Genomic DNA, 18,333 nt, shown 5'->3' with positions numbered 1-18,333 from the left:
AACAACATGGTAGCATCTGATGTTCAGAGGATTGATCAGGGTCTCCAACTGTGGCTCGTGTGGGCCTGTAAACATCACGCAATCTCACTCAGCCTCAGCTTCCTCATCTGTAAAATGGGCTCATAGAACTGCCTCCCCCCCTCAGTTGGTTGTGATCCTGTATTGAAAGATCATAGATTGGAAATATACCGTAAAAGCTTAGAAAGTGCTGGGTGAATATCACCGTTTTTGTGTCTCATCCCACAGAATGATCGACAGAGGAGTGGAGGCAACAACCTAGGAGCACCTGGGGGTTGCTCCTAATGGCGGGCTTCCAGAATTTGGAGAGACTGGGAGGGAGATATTGCCCCCCCTCCCCAGCACAGAGATATTCTTGTGTCCTCCGACGGTGCCCACACCACAGGCATGAGTCAGGGCGGTTCCACCTCATGGGGCTTGGAGTCCCCCACTCCTCCTTATCCTGGTATTCCAGGGAGTCCCTTTGGATTCCTTTCCTCTGTGTCTTCCTACCCCCACAGGTTGCCTTGGCTGAGAGACCCCCCAACCCCTGTGCTCTTCGGCAGCTCCCAGGCAAAGGTGCTCCCTGGGAGCCAAAGCTGTGCAGGGAATTGCACGGAGCCCAGCCTGGTGCAGGGTGCGGGACGGCAGGTGCATGGAGCGTCTGGAGGCCCATGGGTAGAGCCAGGCCTCAGGCAGACGGAGGTGAGGCTGTCTCCTCTTCTGCTGTGAACTCCATATGATCATCAGACCAAAAGCAGGAAACTCTGATGCGGACAGAGGGCCCCAGTTGCCCCTAGGTCTGTGCTTGGGAACAGGCAACTTCATAGCCCATGGCTGCCCATAGTCGAGCCCCAGGCGGACAGCCTTTGGCTTGTGGCCCAGGCCCAGTTCCTGCCAGGTGTGATCACACCTCCTGAGCTACAGGACACAGCGTGGTGACTGTTGTGCCGCCTGCCTCTTGTAGGATGGCCCTGGACCCTGGCTGGCCTTGGTGTAATCTTGGACAGCTGGGCTGCTTCTGGCAGTTAGCCCTACAGACAAGGAAAAGGCCTTGACCAGTGCCTGCTGTGTGGCAGCCAGTCTCCTAAGAGGAGTCCCCTACAAGGAGCCCAAGACTGATTTGGAGCTTATTAACCCCAGTTTCCAGAACCGAGCTTATGTTGTGCCTATCCTGGAGGCTGTATTTTTGTTTGTTTGTTTGTTTTAAGATTAAAAAAAAAGAAGAAGGAGAAGAATATGTTACTCAGGGTGTAAGTAACTCTTCGCAGCTAATCCCTGTGCAGAGAAGAGTGAATGTTCTTGGCGTTTTCTCGAGGTTTCTTAAAGGAAATCTCTCACCGTTCTCTTGGGCGTGGCACTTGGCTGCTGGGAACAGACACAGTTTATCTTGCAGAGGAAACTGTTTTGCAAGAGGTTTCCCACAATTATGGTCTGAGGGAGGGTCCCTGCCAGCTTTTCTTAGTCATTTGGGCTTAGGGGGAAGGTGGGTTTTTGTTGTTGTTGTTCGCCTTTTTAAAAAATTTTTTTATCTGAAGGCAAGAGCCATCTGGGAGTAGGCACACATGGGTAATTACCCCGAGTTAGGGAGACAAAAGGAGTGCTGATCAGCAGCTCTCAGGGCTGCTGCAGGTGGCTGATGGCTTTTGGTGGAATGTCACAAAGTACTCAGGCTACGGGTGAGTCAGAAATCCTTAGGTCACTTGCGGTTTTCTTTCATGGTTTTGCTGTGACTATTAACTTGTTTTTACTTAACAAGAAAAACAGGTGTTTGGGTGTCTGTTTGAGCTAGTGCTGCCCTCTCTTAGCAGCTTACTGTAGTCACACGGCTGCCCCAGTGTGGTCCACACTAAACAGATAACCAAAAAACCCTTTAGACGGGGCCTCCCGGGACACTCAGATCTTCCTAAGGAGGGAGAGAAAGCGAGCTTGGAGCCATCTATCCTTTGGTGAGTTTGAATTGCCGGCTCAGTGAGACAGCCCTTGGGGCCCTCACAGACCCTTCTGGAGCTCAGTCCTCCTTTGGAGGTGAGCGTGTGTATGCTCTGCTCCTGGTTTTGATTTTTCTATATCCTGCCCAGATGAGTTGACAGCTCTCTCCTCGAGTTCTGGTGCTTTTTGGATGGAAATAAAAGCAGCACGTTTGTCCAAACATGGTGCTGGGTTTTCTTGCCACCTGGCCATGCGGCCAGACTCTGCAGCTTTTCCATTCCTGCTAACATCAGTGCACATACTCCGAATTCCCAGCACTAGAGAGAATGGCTGTCTCCCTGACTGCGGGCGCTTGCTGCTTCCCTCCGGTCCTCAGGCCTAAAAGGATGAGTTTCAGTCTTCACTGCAAAGACCTTCAGAAATGGAACTCTGTTTCCAATCAGATCTGCTCCATTCACAGGAGTGAAAGTGAGGGAGGTGCTGGACCCTCAGCCTTGGGACTGGAAGTCGCTAGAATCTGCCAGACAAACACAGAGCAGGAAACTTTTTTTTTTTTTTTTTAACCAGGAGTTAAAGGTGGCCCCAAATATCCTCCTTTAACCCCATTTCCACTGGACCTGCATTATACCTTGTCCATGACTTTAAGACACAGAGTTCTTCAGGGTCGCGCTCTTCATTCACAGCTTGGAGCACAGGCGGCTGGGCTGGCGACCAAATAGGGACTACCAAGGTCATGCCTTCCTGATTCTCTGCCACAGAGCCAGACCCCAAGGCTGCCAGGCCCTGGAAATCTGGGGTGCCCGGACTTTCCCTTCTAGAGCGGGGAGCTCCAGAGATTTGCCATCTCACCCCATCACCGCAGCAGGCAGGAAGAATCAGCATGCTGGGGTGAGTCAGACATTGGGGTCATTAGAAATAAAGGTTGCAGGAGTCGCTTTCAAGGGAGGGAGATGGCGATTGCAGCCGGCCATGTCCCCAGTCCTTTACTGTGCACTCATCGGTTGGAGGGATTATTCTCTTCTCTTTGGAATCTGAGAACTGGTGCAAGGTGGGACAGCTGTCAGTGCATCACGGGTCGCTTTCAGGGCCATGTTTTATCTTCCTTTTCCCGTTTGTAGTTCTTGGAGGGACATGTCAGCAGGATGGCAAATAGACACCGGGGCTGCTGTGAATGAATGAACTCATTGGATGGGGGCTCCAAGGCCCTTGGCTATCCTTGCCGAGTGGTGGGCTGCCCGTGGGAAACAGAGCTGGAGCCCGGCTGACCTGAACCCTGGTCAGTGAGAGGGCAGCCAGCCAATGCAAATGAGGGGGCAAGTGGCTTATGGATAGAAGAATGTTCTCTCTGGCACATCCTTGCCAGGAATGGGGAACTTCCTCAGGACGATGCCCAGCGTGCACTGGAAGCTGCCGTTGCAGCAGATGAATTTCCTCTAGTCTCTCCATGTTTGGAGAGCAACTGTGTCTGTGCTGCACACCCTCCCCACCAGCCAGCCTATGGTCAAGCAGTGAAGGGTGGCTTCTCACCCCACTAATGAAGCCGTAACCAGCCACTGCGCAAAGGGCTCAGGTCTGCTGGAACAGAAGTCCCCCCCCCACACACACCCCGGTTCTGCTGACTCCTGAGGGTGTGGGTGCAGCCGGCTGGTCAGGCACCAGCCAGCTGCCTGCATTCATCAGGGGCAGAGGCAGCTCTGCTCAGTCTGGTGTCCTCCCAGGAGACACCTGTCATGCTGGCAGGCACCAGAAAACCCTAAGAGCTAGCCACTCAGCATCAGAGTTGGGCAAGGGTCTTATAATCCATATGAGCCATTCCTAAGGTTTCCCTTGATTTGACCAGCACTGATTAGGCACCTTCTGTATATGGGGAACTGTATCAGAATCAAAAGGAGGTAGCCGTCACTGGTAACAGATGAGCCAAGATATCCAAACAGGAGTTGCTGTCCGGTTCCCTGGAGACTGAAGGAGTTCTTAGTGAAATGGGGTGGCTGGGGGCGGGGGCCAGTGGTCCTCGAAAACTGTCCACAGAAGAGAAGTGTTAATAATTTTACTGTAAAGAACGGATCCCTAGTTTTTGTCTATCTGGCAGTAGCTCTAGGAACAGAATCTTGCCAAATACCTGCTTCCTGCTTACCTCCCTGGTCTGATCTTCCCATCTAAGATCAGGTGTGGACACAAAGCATGGAGGGTTCGTGTCCAGAAGAGGGACCAGGAAGAGAGAGACCCCCTTCCCCAAGCCCTTGATGCCTCCTCCTACTCTGTACTGGCTTCCAAAAATCCAAGGCGTGTCTGGGGTGAGCTTTGCTCTATGTGTTCCCTCCTCTCTCTCCTCCCTGTGCTGGGCAGTGCATGGCCTTTCCTCTCCCAGCATGCCAAATGGCTACAATCTCTGCCCCCTCTAGAGGCAACACTCCCCCGGAACAGCTTTTCATTTTGTGCCAAGCAGCGTGCGGCCAGGGGAGAGACAGCCAGGCTGGGCCTGTTCCCAGAGAACAGTTCTATCAGGAGAGAGAAAGGACACAGTGAGCCCAGTGCAGACCCTCCCAGCACAGGCTGGGCACCCAATTTCCGAGCAGCTGAGAGCTGCAAACACGTGGGAGGTGTTGTCACTTGGACCTTCCTTCCCGAGGCCGGGCCAGCTCACTCTCTGAGCTCACATTCCAGCATGGTATCTTGGAGAAAATGGTGGACTGACCCCCACACTCCTGCAGCATTGGGATAAAGACTTTGTTTATCTCCACCCAGTCTGCTGACCTGCCTCCAGGGAGGAGCTGCGTCACATCTGACTAGGGGTAGGGGGGGTTACTGTTGAGAACCTGAACACACTGGAGCACATTTACAAGGGAATATGGCCACCAAGTTGTTTCATTAATGTTCTCTCTTTTTTTTTGCCACCCATCACCATGAGTCTCACCCATTCGGAGGAAGGACCAAGGCTCTTCTCTGGTTTCTGTCCAGATGGGAAGCACATCTGGGGTAGAACTAGTCTTTTTGACAGTCCGTTTCTGTCCTACCATCTGTTGGACCTATGGGTTTGGCATAATCTTCCAAACAGTACTTTGGCATAATCTTCCCAGACTTCCCCTGGAAATTCCAAGGCCTAGACTTGAATGTGATGCCAGAAGCTCCCAGCTTGCCTTCTGACCAAGTTCTCCAATCCAACTTTTTCACAGAGCTCTGAATTTTGCAAATTTCAGGGCATGTCCTCCTTATTTTCATCAAGTTTTTTTTTTTTTTTCATTCACAGGCTGCAAGATTTGAGGGAAATTCTAGTTTTCTTGAGCTTTTTTTAGTCACGATTAGGAGAGACAAATTTGCCTCCATGTCTTTGTTATAGTAACACCTTACAATCTCCATTGGCCTCATGGGCCAGTCTCTACTCCCTAGTGTCTGGGGCCTCAGCTGGGGAGACACAAAATCTGGTGGTGATGGGGGCTGAGGCCTGGAATCATCTGAAGGCTTGTTTGTAATTTTGGTGGTTGATGCCAGCTACCAGTGGGGACTTTATCTCTGGCACTGTTACCTGGAATACCTAGGTATGGCCTGACCTTACAGCATGGTGGCCTCAGAGGGACCAGGCTTCTTCTGGCTGCTGGGTGGAAACTGCATCACATTTTATGTCTTATCTTTGGAAATAAGATGTGACTGTTTTGCTCCATAGTTTTGGTTGAAAACAAGCCCTAAGCCTGCCCAGATCAAGAAGAAAGGAATTAGATCCTAATCCTAATCCTAATCCTAATCTCATAATCTTTAATAAGGGGCCCAACAGGAGTGATATGTCCTTTCTCTTCTTTAGAGGGAAGATGGAATCCATGAAGGTTTCTTTCTTCTTTCCTTTCTTTCTTAAATTTTCTTTTTAAGATTTTATTTATTTATTTGTCAGAGAGAGAGAGAGAGAGATTGAGAATGAGCCAGAGGGAGAGGGAGAAGCAGACTCCTCACTGAGCAATGAGCCCGATTTGGGGCTGGATCCCAGGACCCTGGGATCATGACTGAGCTGAAGGCAGACGCTGAACTGACCGAGCCACCCAGGTGTCCATCTGTGAAGGCTTCTGTCTGATTATTCCTGAAAGGATTTAAAAAGTTGACCCTAACTCTTATGAGCAATTCCTAAGAGGCAAGGAATTTTGTGATAATAGTTTTAATATTAATCAGTTGAATAGCTATTCAAATGGATAGAAAACTGCCTTATTCTAAATACTATATTTTAATGACTTATTTTATTATGTTGTTTTGGGCCTCTGGACATAGATACATCTTACGTGCGGTAAACGTAATTATTTAAAAAAAAATCTAGATCCAAGGATCCTTTTACTATCATCTTCTTGGGCCTGCATGCTAGCTGTCTATCCCTGGTCATATAGGAAAGAAAGTTCATTCTTCCATTGTCTGAAGTGAACAGAAATATCTCAGGGACAAGGAAATTTAGGTGAAAGTCAAGATGGCTTATTGTAAGGCTTAAAAAAAACTTTTTTTGTGACTATCATGTTTTGATATTTAAATGCCTAGATTCAAAACAGTAGCTTTGTGTGTGTGGGGGGGGTGTAGTGTGCAATATGGAAAGCCGGGAAATGGCCACACGTGGGTGTATGTTCTCTGCTGGATGGATCTAAGACCACGGGGATGCTCACTGAGGTCTGCCAGCTTCGATGCCAACATCAAGCAAGCAGATGGTGCTGGCAATGTTAGCAGCCATTAAAAATCATGTTTTTCAAGAATATTTAATGACACAGGGAAATATGATCCAATGTGAAGTGAATTGCATCAGTACTCCAAGCTGTGTACCAACTGTATCTAGTGAATCAGCTGAAATAACATGGGCAGGAGGCAGAGTCAGCCAAACCCTGCTTATTCATTTCCCAGGATGGGGGGTGGGAAAAAGCCCCAACAGTAGGGACAGAGCCCTGGAAGGTCAGTTAAAGCCTGATAGGGTCAGAGTGTTGGGAGGGTCTTGATGGGCAAGAAGGAGCCAAAGGCTGGTGGGAAAGAGATTAGGGGAACACAGTAGGAAAAACTTCATCACTGTAGACAAAACTTACCACCATAGACAAGGTTCATCACTGTAGACAATGTTCATTACTGTAGACAACTGTGGACTAAGTTCATCACTGTAGACAAAGTTCATGACTGTAGAAAGACACAGTTCATCATTGTAGGCAAGCTTCACGATTGTGGGCTGTTTCTCCATGAGCCTGCCCTGTGGTGTTATCTCACATCTGTCCTACCCCTTTGACTGAGGCCATCAGTTGCTACACTCTTTTTTGGCAGTTCCTTTAGGTGTTCCTAAAGTCCTCTCTGCATGGTCTTCTTTTCTTCCTTCCTGCCTTTTTTCTTTCTTTTCTAGAGAGAGAGCACACACATGAGTAGGGGAGAGGGGCAGAGAGAGAGCAAGAGAGAGAATCTTAAGAAAGTTCCATGCATAGCACAGAGCCCAAACTGGGGGTTAATCTCATGACCCTGACCTGAGATCATGACTTAAGCTGAAATCAAGAGTCAGACGTTTGCATGACAGAGCCACCCAGGCACCCCTACATGATTCTTATTTTTATTTTAGACTATTCCTTGAAAGGCAGCTTGAAAACAGTCTAGTCCCATGATGGAAGGGTCTGTTTAAACAAATCTACAAGCTTCAAAAGTAGCATCCCTAATTTTCAATTGTCCACTCTGATAGCTATAAATAACTTGCTTTAGGAAGGGCTTGTCATTTTCATGGGCTTAATATATTCATATGAATGGAATCTATTAACAGATTTGTGTGGCCTTTGTAGGCAGTGGTGTTTATTTCTTTTCAACTGTTGGTTTGGATAGATACAAGGAAATTGGTTTTTCTTAAGAAGGTGAGGAGGTAGAAAGGAACAGATTCTGGTGCCCAAGTGGTTGATTCCTTCTGCCATGGGCCCATCACTGCCATCCCTGCAATTCCTGGATTACCCAAGGAGAGAATGAGAAGGCAGGTGCAGGGTTCAAGTTTTCCGTCGGGGGTCTGGCAAGTCTGACAGCCCAGGGGTTCGACCACCTCAGTGGCATCCAGGCAGAGGGCCTCCTCATGCTTGCTTCTCAGGTAAGTTCCCTCGGCTTCTTCCTCTAATGGTTTTTAACAGGCATCAGTGCATTAATTGATATTGCAATGAATTCCTTCTGAGGGACAAGTTTTGGACATCCTTATAAAAAAAAAAAAGAAAAAGAAAAAGAAGAAAAGCGTGCATTATTTTAGGAGAAAAATGTGTTCATTGTTGAAGATTCCCTTATTGACTCTTTGTTAAAAATCCTTGTGGTTCTTTTATTTATTTAAATTTTTATTCTGGAATCTTTATAGATCACAAAAAGTTGCAAAGACAGCACCGAAGCTTCCTGTGTAACCTTCCTCTAGTCACCCCACTGGTTACATCTTGCATAATTATAGTCCGCTACTAAAACCAGGAAACTGGCCTGGGTACTATGTGTGTATGTGTGTGGTTTTATGCCATTTTATTACACATATAGATTCCTGAAAGTGCCAACTCAGCCGAGACACAGACCTGCTCCATCACCAAAAAGTTCCCCCTTGTTCTTCCCCTTAAAGTCATGCTACCCTCCCTCCCCACCATCCCTAACCCCCAACAACCACTTATCTGTTTTCCATGTCTGTATGTTTGTTATTTTGAAAATTTATGTAAATGGAATCACAGAGAATGTGACCATTTGAGACTGCAACATTTTACCCAGCAGTATTCTCCTTAGACCTCTCCCAGTTGTGTGTGCCCATAGCCCATTCCTTTTTATTGCCAAATAGTACTCCATTGGGATGGTTCATTTCATGTGTTAAGTTGGCTAGGTCAAGATGTTGACCCAGATAGCTGGTCAAATTATATTCTAGATGCTTCTGTGAAGGGGTTTTGTTTTGCTTAGTTTCTTTTTGTTGTTGTTTTTTGATTTTCATTTTTGTTTTGTTTTGGTGAGATTAACATTTAAATCAGCAGACTTTGAGTAAAGCAGATTATCTTCCATAATGTCCATGGGCCTGGTCCAATCAGCTGAAGATCTTAAGATAAAAAAGACTGACTTCTCCCAAGGAAAAGGGAATTCTGTCTGCAGATTCCCTTTGGGTTTGAACTACAACATCTACTCTTCCCTGGGTTTCCAGTCTGCCAGCCTGCTCTGCAGATTTAGGGCTGGTTGGCTTCATAATTACTTGAGCCACTTCCTTAAACCCTCTCTTTATCCTCTCCATATATCTGAATCTGTAGACCCCTGGCTGATCCATCCATACTATGGTTGTATCTGTTTGTTTAGCCATTCACCCACTGCAGGACCTCTTGAGCACTTTGTTTTGGGGTGTTATATATAAAAAAGTTTGTGGAGGTGAGCTGGCCAAGATGGAACCCAGCCTCACCTCCTGCCCTGAAATGGCCTGGGGTTGGTCTGCATCTAATAAGCCTGCCCAGGCAGCCCCGGGTGGGGGTGGGGGGCAGTTGGGAGCAGCACAGCAGGGTATGCCAGCTTAACAGAAAGACCCAGCTTGCTTCTCACATATAAATAAACCAGGGGCAAGTTTCCCAGACCTTTCAGAGGTTAAACAGCTCTTATAAAATGGCATTTTGATGAACTGAGCATAAATAAATTGGAAACATTCAGATAACATTTCCCTGGGGTCTGAAAAACTGAGCAGAAAAGTACTTGGCAGAGGGTCTAAGGGGCTGGACCAAGAGACTGAAAAATGATTTGAGATGTTGTGATGAACCCAAATTACCAGCAGCTTCTCCTGTCTCCCATCAGAGCTGTGGTAGAGAGCCCAGGAGAGGGAGGCCTCAGGCAGGAGGGAAAGCCCCTTTCTCTCCCCAGGAGTGGAAGGAGGCCCTTCCATGGTCATCTGCATGGGCTTCCTCCCTGAGCTGTTTGCTGTCAGGTCTGTCTGTCCACCTGGCCATCTGAAAACAGTGGTGTCTGTACCCTGAGAGTCCAGGCTGGAGACTGGACCTTGGAAAAGCTTCAAAACAAATCAAAGTACTCCCTTCTCTCGATGTATGCAGTGGCGGATTCCTGGGAGATTCAGGGTTATTAGAAACCGTGTAAAAAAGTAAATGTAAAAAAGCAATGTTGTTGATTCACGCTCAGGGAACAAGGAACAGATTTTCACCTACACGGATGTCAAAGAAGATGTTTGAAAATCATGTGGGATGTGGTGTGAGTCTCTTGTTAGGAGGGAGTCCTAACAAGAGGAATTCCTGATTTGTATCTGATGAATGCTGTCAGTGTCCACGCCATCATGGTGACAACAGAAAAGACCCCACTGACTTCCTGAGTGTCCCCAAGGAGGACTTGCTCCCCTCGATAAAACCCATTGCATGAATGAGACATTTGGAAAAGCATGACAAAGTGGGCTCGAGATGTCACAGCCTCTGTTGGGTGAAGGGACGCTTCTCTCTTTCCCTCTGAGAACAGCGGCCGTTCTAGAACTCTAGAAACTTCTGAGGCCCATCCAAAATTAGCTCCTTTGAAACACAACATCTTACAATGGTTTTCCTGGACAGGTGATGTTTTTCTTCTTACACTGCTCAAAATAAGAAAATGACTGTTGTATTCCAAAACAACAACTCACGAAAATACCCTTCGAAAAAATTGGTGCTTTCGAAGGCCAGCTGCTCTCAGCCCCAGCACCTACATAAATGCTGCCAATTTTTAAGCACGGGGGTGGGAAATATCATATATTTTACGAGCCCGTCACCACATGGATAAAGACAAATTTCTGTCTTGGGCACCTTTGCCTCAGGCTGTGTTGTCAGCAAGCTCCTGGTAAGGCCTCCAGGCCTGCAGACAGCGTGATGTGAGAAAGGGCTCCATCTCCTTCACAGACCAGCAGTTCTGGGAATCTTGAGTCACCTTGAGAGCCATAGGTGGGATCTGAGTGTGAGGGGCGTGGGCGACCCCATCCTCGGCCAGGCTGGAATATCCACCCATCCCTAGTGTCCCCAGCAGGGACTGGGGGCAAAGCTGGGAGACCTTCAGCACGCAGCTTCCCAAACTCCTTTCCATCCAGGTCTAGACACCAGCCCCCTCTGGGAGCTGACTCTTTCCTACCAGGAAATTAGTTTGCATAATAGAAGTTCAGAGCTCCTGTTTAAGGGCTGGGCCTGGTGATATCTGGAGTGGAGACTAAGTGTCAAGTGGAAATTTGGCTCTTCTCACAAAAAGAACTCAAAGGGACCAAATTCTCCCTGAATGTCCATCGGGCTTGAAAGCATACCTAATCGGGGTGGGGAGGGGGCGAGAGTTCTGGGCCCTTCGTGTGCTCAGGCCGCCCCTGAAGCAGGGCCATTCAGTTCCTGATTTCGCAGGGCAGGTCATGAGGTTTGGAGAGAGAGGGATGCCAGCTGTAGGTCAAAACCAGACCGACAGCAAGAGTCTGTGGGAGGAGTGTTTGGGGAGCGGGTGTCACACCTTTAGACCCTAAACTCTTCATCCGCTGACTCTTTTCCCCTCTCTCCCTCATCCCCCACTATAGTCCTATGAGGGAGATACTCTTAAGGTCCTTGCTGGAAGTCACCTTGCTGGTCAAAGTATAAGCACCAAGGACAGAAATGCAGGCCACCAGCTACGAAGGCTGCAAGAGAGCTGCTCTTTCTGGAAACTGCTGGAGCCGGCGTTGTCCTGAAGAAGATACCCCTGAAGGCCCAGGTTCTGGGATCTCTTGTCGCAGGGGAAGGCCCTCAACCAGCCACAGGGCTTCCCTCACACGGCAGAGCTGCGTTCTGTCAGGGAAGCCTCATCTTCCCGCTGGAAATCTGAGGGCCAACGCAAGCCCCTCCATGAAGCAGGCTGTGGGGCGCCAAGCCAAGCAAGTAGGAAGAACCCCTCAGTACTCAGGCTGAGGGCTGAGGCTGCGTGGCCATCCACCCTCACTGTCTGTCAGAAAACCTGCCGGTGGAGAAGGGGCTCTGGAGCTCCTGAATTGTGTGCTGTCCTCTCAGAATGCGTGAAAGACAGAGGCGGCCCAAAGGGCACTTGGGAGGGGGGGCTTTAGACCATCCCCAGACTCTCTGGCCGTGGATAAGTGTGGGGCATCTGACAGGGAAAGCCAAACCAGCAGGATTGGCTGCTGCAGGAACCCCCAGAGAGATGAAGCACCCTGCCCAAACCGTGACGTGGTGAGAGAGTCGGGAGTCGGGCTTGGAGCCCTGGTGTTGCAGACTACAGGGTTCCTGTCTCCCAGCTGCTCCCAGCTGCTGACCTGTGGCCCCCTAGGTGGGGAGCTGTAAAGTCATGATTAGAAAAGGGCCCAGGGATGGGTGGCAGAAACCTGCTTTCGGGAGTGCCCGGCTTTCTGGACACATAGCAGATCTGTACTGATTTGGGACAGGAGACTCAGAAGCTGTTGTCAGTAATGTAGTCAGTAGTAGGCCGCCCTGTCTTGTTCTCTCACTACCCCCCACCCATCATCAATTCCACATTTTGCCTTGACCCTGTGCAGGCAGCACTCGCTACCCTGTGCCTCCAGAGAAGGCCTGCAGGTCCGAGAGCAGCTCAGACTGGCCAACCCACACCCCCTCCCCTCACTCACCAGCTTCAGCCCCGCACCCCAGGAAATGGGAGCGACTTCAGGCTCCTTGCCCGAGTTAGGAGATTCCTCCCCCATGGTGAGCTGTGACATGGATTTAATCCATTATCAGGGCTCAGCCTAGGCAGGGAGCCGGTGCGGCTGTGTGGGGGAGGGGTGGCCTATTCCGTGCTTTCCTTGGAGCAGAATGAGTGGCTTTGGGTGAGCGGTTTCCACCACGCTTTTCAGCTCTGACATGCACATGAATTATCTAGAATCCTGTTGAAAGGCAGAGTCTGGTTCAGAAGCCTGGGTTGGGGCCTGAGATTCTGCATTTCCTCCAAGCTCTTGGGTGGTGCCAATGCTGGGGTCAGGGTCACTCTTTGGAGGTGCCCAGGTGCCCCACCAGAGCTCCTTCTAAGAACAGTGAGTGCTGGTGAGTGGACAGCCGGGTCCCCTGTGCAGGCCCCCACTTGTCCCTGGAGAGCCCTATGATGGCTTGCAGTGCCTGAGCTGTCCCCTTGTCCTGGTTATAGTAATAGCTGGTAAGAGGTTTTCAGGCTGGACCCTGCTGCACAAACAGGTTTCAGAATAGGCTGGCTTTTATTTTGGTCTCTGAAATTTCTCCAACTTGGCCACAGAATAGATTGTCAGCTCCAAAATGAGTTTCATTTTCTGGCATATTGAAATAATTAGAATAAGGGACCTTTTCCTGCTCTTTCTGGATAAAGAAGAGAATGAAGCCAATGAGCCAAGGCCAAGCCATTGCGGTAGGTGGAATTCCAAGATGGCTCCTGAGATCCCTGCTCCATGCACACACCCTGTCCCACTCATTCAATCCAACACTAATCTAGCTGCTGCTGTGAAAGGATTTTACAGATGTAATTAAGGTCCCAGCAGTTGACTTAAAGGAGGAGAGCTTATTGTGGGTGAGCCTAGATTAATCAGGGAGAGATCGAAGTGTAGGAGGGACTCAGTGGGAGGGAGATTCTCCTTTGCTGGTTTTGAAGGTGGAGGGGGCTGTGTGGCAGGGAAGGCAGGTGGCATGTGGGAGGTGAAAGTAACCCTTGGCTGACAGCCAGCAAAGAAACATGGACATTAGTCCCGTAACTCATTCATCCAACATCCTGATCAACAACCTGAGTGAGCTTGCCGACAGAATCTTTCCTAGAGCCTCGGGAGAGAGATGCTACCAATGGATACGTTAATTTCAGTCTTGTAACGCACACTTCGGGCAGAGGATGGAGCCACGAAAGCCACGGACTTCTCACCTGCTAAACTGTAAGCTGACCAGTTGGTGTTACTTTAAGTCTTACGTTTGGGATAATTCAATATACCGAACTAGAAAACTAACACAGCCATCAGAGGAGATGTTTAGGACCTTCAGCACACAGGCTAGCAGTGTTTCACCTCTTGACACTAACTTTATGGGTCAGAAGGTCACAAATCAGGTGCTTAAAATCTGAAAGGCATCGTTTTTTCTACCTTCAAGCTGATTGTGTATGTAAAATTTGCTCCATCTCTTCCTCCACTCTCAAGAATTTGTTTACCTCCCAAAGACCCCCCCCCCAATACCATCATTCTGGGAGTTGGGGGCTTCAATATATGAATTTGGAGGGAACATATTAGGTAAGAGGGGTACAATAGTGTTGTTGCCCAGACATGTTGGAGGTAGCATTTTTGTACAATGGTTCTCAAGAAAGGCCCCTCAGAGGGATGTCCCATTCCCCTGTGCTCCCCAGGGCAGTCAGCAGGGACCTCTGACCTGCTTGACAGCAGCCTTTTGAGACTCCAGAGAAGTTTCAGTGCTGGGATTTGCAGGGATCAACTTCTAAACCTACGGGCTGAACCCAGTTTCCAAACAACCCAACCCAATATCATTTTTTTATTACTACTCTTTCACTATTCCCACAATGATACCTGGTGTTTTTTGTTTTTTGTTTTTTTGATACCTGTTTTTTTTTTTTTTTAGAGGGTTTTGTTTTATTTGGTTTTCTTTTTTTTTTTTTTTTTAATTTCTTTTCAGTGTAACAGTATTCATTGTTTTTGCACCACACCCAGTGCTCCATGCAATACGTGCCTTCCCCATTATCCACCACCTGGTTCCCCCAACCTCCCACCCCCTGCCCCTTCAAGACCCTCAGGTTGTTTTTCAGAGTCCACTATGAGACTATCTCTCATGGTTCACCTCCCCTTCCAATTTCCCTCAACTCCCTTCTCCTCTCCATCTCCCCATGTCCTCCATGTTATTTGTTATGCTCCACAAGTAAGTGAAACCATATGATAATTGACTCTCTCTGCTTGACTTATTTCACTCAACAGAATCTCTTCCAGTCCCGTCCATTTGCTACAAAAGTTGGGTATTCATCCTTTTTGATGGAGGCATAATTTTGATGGAGGCTGATTTGGGGGAGAGTCCATGTTTCATCTCTAAGTCTGAGTTGAAGACCTGGCGCACTTTGGGGGAATCCTTCAGCCTCCTCTTTGCCACCTGCAAGTTCATCTTCTCTCAGTCCTGGTTCTTCTGCCTATCAGAGGAGGTTAATGACCGGGCCTAAATTTAGGGGGGTCATAAGGGATAGTTTCAGACATCCTTGTCAAGAACTTGATTGTACTGGAGGGATCTATCTAGACTCATCTTTTTGGCAGAAGGTGGGAGTGGGGAAGTTGGGGAAGGAGTGAGCAGATAAGCCTGCCTCAGCTGGGAGTGATGGGACCCGACCTGAGTTATACCAAGTTCATCTGCAGGGAGGCGCAGGAGCACTGCAGGGAGAAAGGAGAGCAGGGGGCCCATTTCAGAGCAGGGAGCCTGGGAGGCAGGAGTGAGGGACTGGGAGGTGGATTGGATGCCTGAGTACAGAAGGACAGAGGGGCGGGCCTGATGGCAGAGCTTGCAGCCTGGGCCCGTGGACGAGGGAAAAGATAAGGAAAACCCAGCAGAACAGGGTTCCTGGTGGACGCATCCCTTCGGCTCCAGACTTGCTGTATTTGATGCGTCAGGGACAACCAGCTGGAGAGAGTTAGAGTCTGTTGCAAAAATGTGCAGAACTAAGGAGCGAGGTGGGGATGGGCTATGGGGGAACCACGGATGACTATACCTTCTAACACTCATCTTATTAACCTTCCCCTCTGACCATCTCCTTTTGTATCTGTTCCTGGGGTGACTGTAACCACTTCCCACAAACTGGGGGGCTTATAATCTCAGAGGTTGATTCTCTCCCAGTTGGGGAGGCTACAGAGCCATCCTGTCTCTGAAGTCTTTAGGGAAGGATCCTTCCTTTCCTCCTCGGGCCGCTGGCCGTTGCCAATAGTCCTCCCTGTTCCTTGGCTCCCAGATGCACCACTCCGATCTCTGCCTCCCTCTTCACATGGTGTTCCGTGTGTGTCTTCTTGTAAGGACACTGGGCCTGTTGGATTTGGGGCTCAGCCTAACCCAGCATGACCCCATCTGAATGATTACACCTACAAGAGCCCTCCTTCCAAAAGGACGTTTTCTGAGCCTTCATGTGGACACGAATTCATTGGGGGATGCTATTCAACCCAGTATACCTTCCTTACAACTTCCATTTCAGACTCCACATGAGCAAAACGTGGATACTAATTTTGGGACCACGATTGCAAAACTATACGATAGTATTAAAGTTTGCATGCATGATGCCAGGCTATCCTGAAGTCAGGATTGCCCATTTATGTGATATAAGAGTAGTGTAGGTTGGCCGTCTTACTTTCTCTCCACCTAAGACCAGATGCAGAACTCAGTGCCTTTTAGCTCCCCTAAAAGGAGCCAGTGGTACAAAAATATTATGCACTCCCAAAATTCCACCGAAGATTTTCTGGGGAAGGTATGATCCACAGGCACCTGGTGGCCCCACCACGCTGGGCCCTGCAGCCTGGCTCTGTTTCTGACCCCAGCCCAGCCCAGCCCAGCCTGGCCTCATGGCTGCCCTCATCCTCCAAGACTTCCTTCCCTCCCTGGGGAGATTCTTGCTCCTCTTTCACCGAGTGAAGTTGTGGTGGCCAGCAGCTGCCCAGCCAGCGGTCATGTCCCTGGTCCCCCCTGCATCCAGACAGGGCCCCTTGACCAGTTCTCACCAGTGAGATGGGAGGGGACGAGGCACAGGTTCCTTCTTGACGCAAGTGGTCAGCTGCGGGCAGAAGGATCCCGGATCCCTGATGGGCCGCGTGGAAGGTGGCCTGCTGAATGCTTCGTTGAACGGCCTGTGAGCATGACAATCTCTGGTGAGAAGCCTCTGGGCTGCGGAGCTCACTGGCCACAGAGCTGCTCTACCTCTCTTATGCCTCCCCCAGGGCAGCTGCCTGATTAATGGGAGCAAGCCCGGCCCTGCTGTGGTTCTCAGAGGGATGCCCATGGAGCCGGCCTCTTTTCAGAGGGTAGCAGGGATGAGGACAACTCAGTGCTCTTTTCTTAAAAAATTTATTTTTAAATTAAAAAAAATTTTTTATTTATTTTAAAGATTTTATTTATTTATTTGTGTGAGAGAGAGAGAGGGAGGGAGAGCACAAGCAGGGGGAACAGCAGGCAGAGGGAGAAGCTGGCTCCCCGCTGAGCAAGGAGCCTGATGCGGGACTCCATCCTAGGATGCTGGGATCCTGATCGGAGCCTGAGGCAGATGCTTCACTGACTGAGCCACCCAGGTCTCCCTCTCTCTCTCTCTTTTTAAAAAAGGAATACTTCCTGGTCCCCCCCCCCCCTCACCTGAAAAATTCAGTCCCAGGCGCAAGACCCTGGGTGAGCAAGGATTTCCACCCCATCTCATCTGGATACAAGATGCGTCTCAGGGGGGCGCTATCACCAAGAAGCATCTTGTCAGCATCCAGCGTCACTATTGGGCGCCCAGATTGGGGTGGGCGAGCGGCTCGTTCCAACACATTGTTATGATTTATTTTTATTTTTTACAAGATTTTATTTATTTGACAGAGATACAGAGATATAGAGTAGACTGAGCAGCAGGCAGACAGAGGGAGAAGCAGGCTCTCCACTGAGCAGGGACCCCGAAGTGGGACTTGATGCCAGGACCCTGGGACCATGATCAAAGCCAAAGGCAGATGCTTAACCGACTGAGCCACCCAGGAGCCCCGTCATCGCTGTGATTTTTAAAATAAAGATGCGGACCTGTGGCCTGTGGTTTTTTGATCCCCATGTCTATTTAGCTGGATGTCCTAACTGTGGCCACTTATCCTTTTAACTGCATGGTGCTTTAATATAGTTTTTAAGGCATCAATTATTTCTGCAGGTTATTTTATTCAGTGAGTCATTTATTCACCAAATATTTATTGAGCAGATGTTTTGGACCAGGAACTGTGAGAGGCCTGGAGATATAGCAGAAAATAAAACAGGCAGCCCAAAGGTGGTTTTCTCCTCCCCTACTTTGTAATTAAGTTGCCATTAGGTTTACAGTATTTCTTCTTGCCTTCCTGTTTGTATTCTGCAGCTCCGTTTGACACTCAGAAGATGACTGCTTCAGAGCCTGGCAGACGGGGCCTGGAACTGCCCCTCTGCCCGTGGGTTTCCCCTGGGTACCACGGGGAGGATGCCTGCCTATCTGCATGCACCATGTGCTTCATCAGTGAGAACCAGTCAGTGAATTGCTTACTTGTATGAATAACACATGAGCATTTTGCATTTCACAAATCAGCCTGCATTAGTGCAAATTAATCACACTGTTTGGCTTATCAGATACTTAAACAAGATGGCTCTATTTCCAAGGCAATAGTGCCCTGGTCCCACCATCCCGCTGAGGCTGCTGTTTCCTGTCCCTCCCCTAACTCAGCATCATCAGGTAAAAGGAAAACACACTTTGGGGCATTGCCCAATGAGCCCTGACTGCTTAGGAGAAGGGAAGTGAAGGACTAGATTTGGGGGTGAAAGG

The sequence above is a fragment of the Mustela nivalis genome, assembly GCF_964662115.1.
Source record: "Mustela nivalis genome assembly, chromosome: 8".
NCBI lineage: Eukaryota > Metazoa > Chordata > Mammalia > Carnivora > Mustelidae > Mustela > Mustela nivalis.
Note: the sequence above shows the minus strand (reverse complement) of the source record.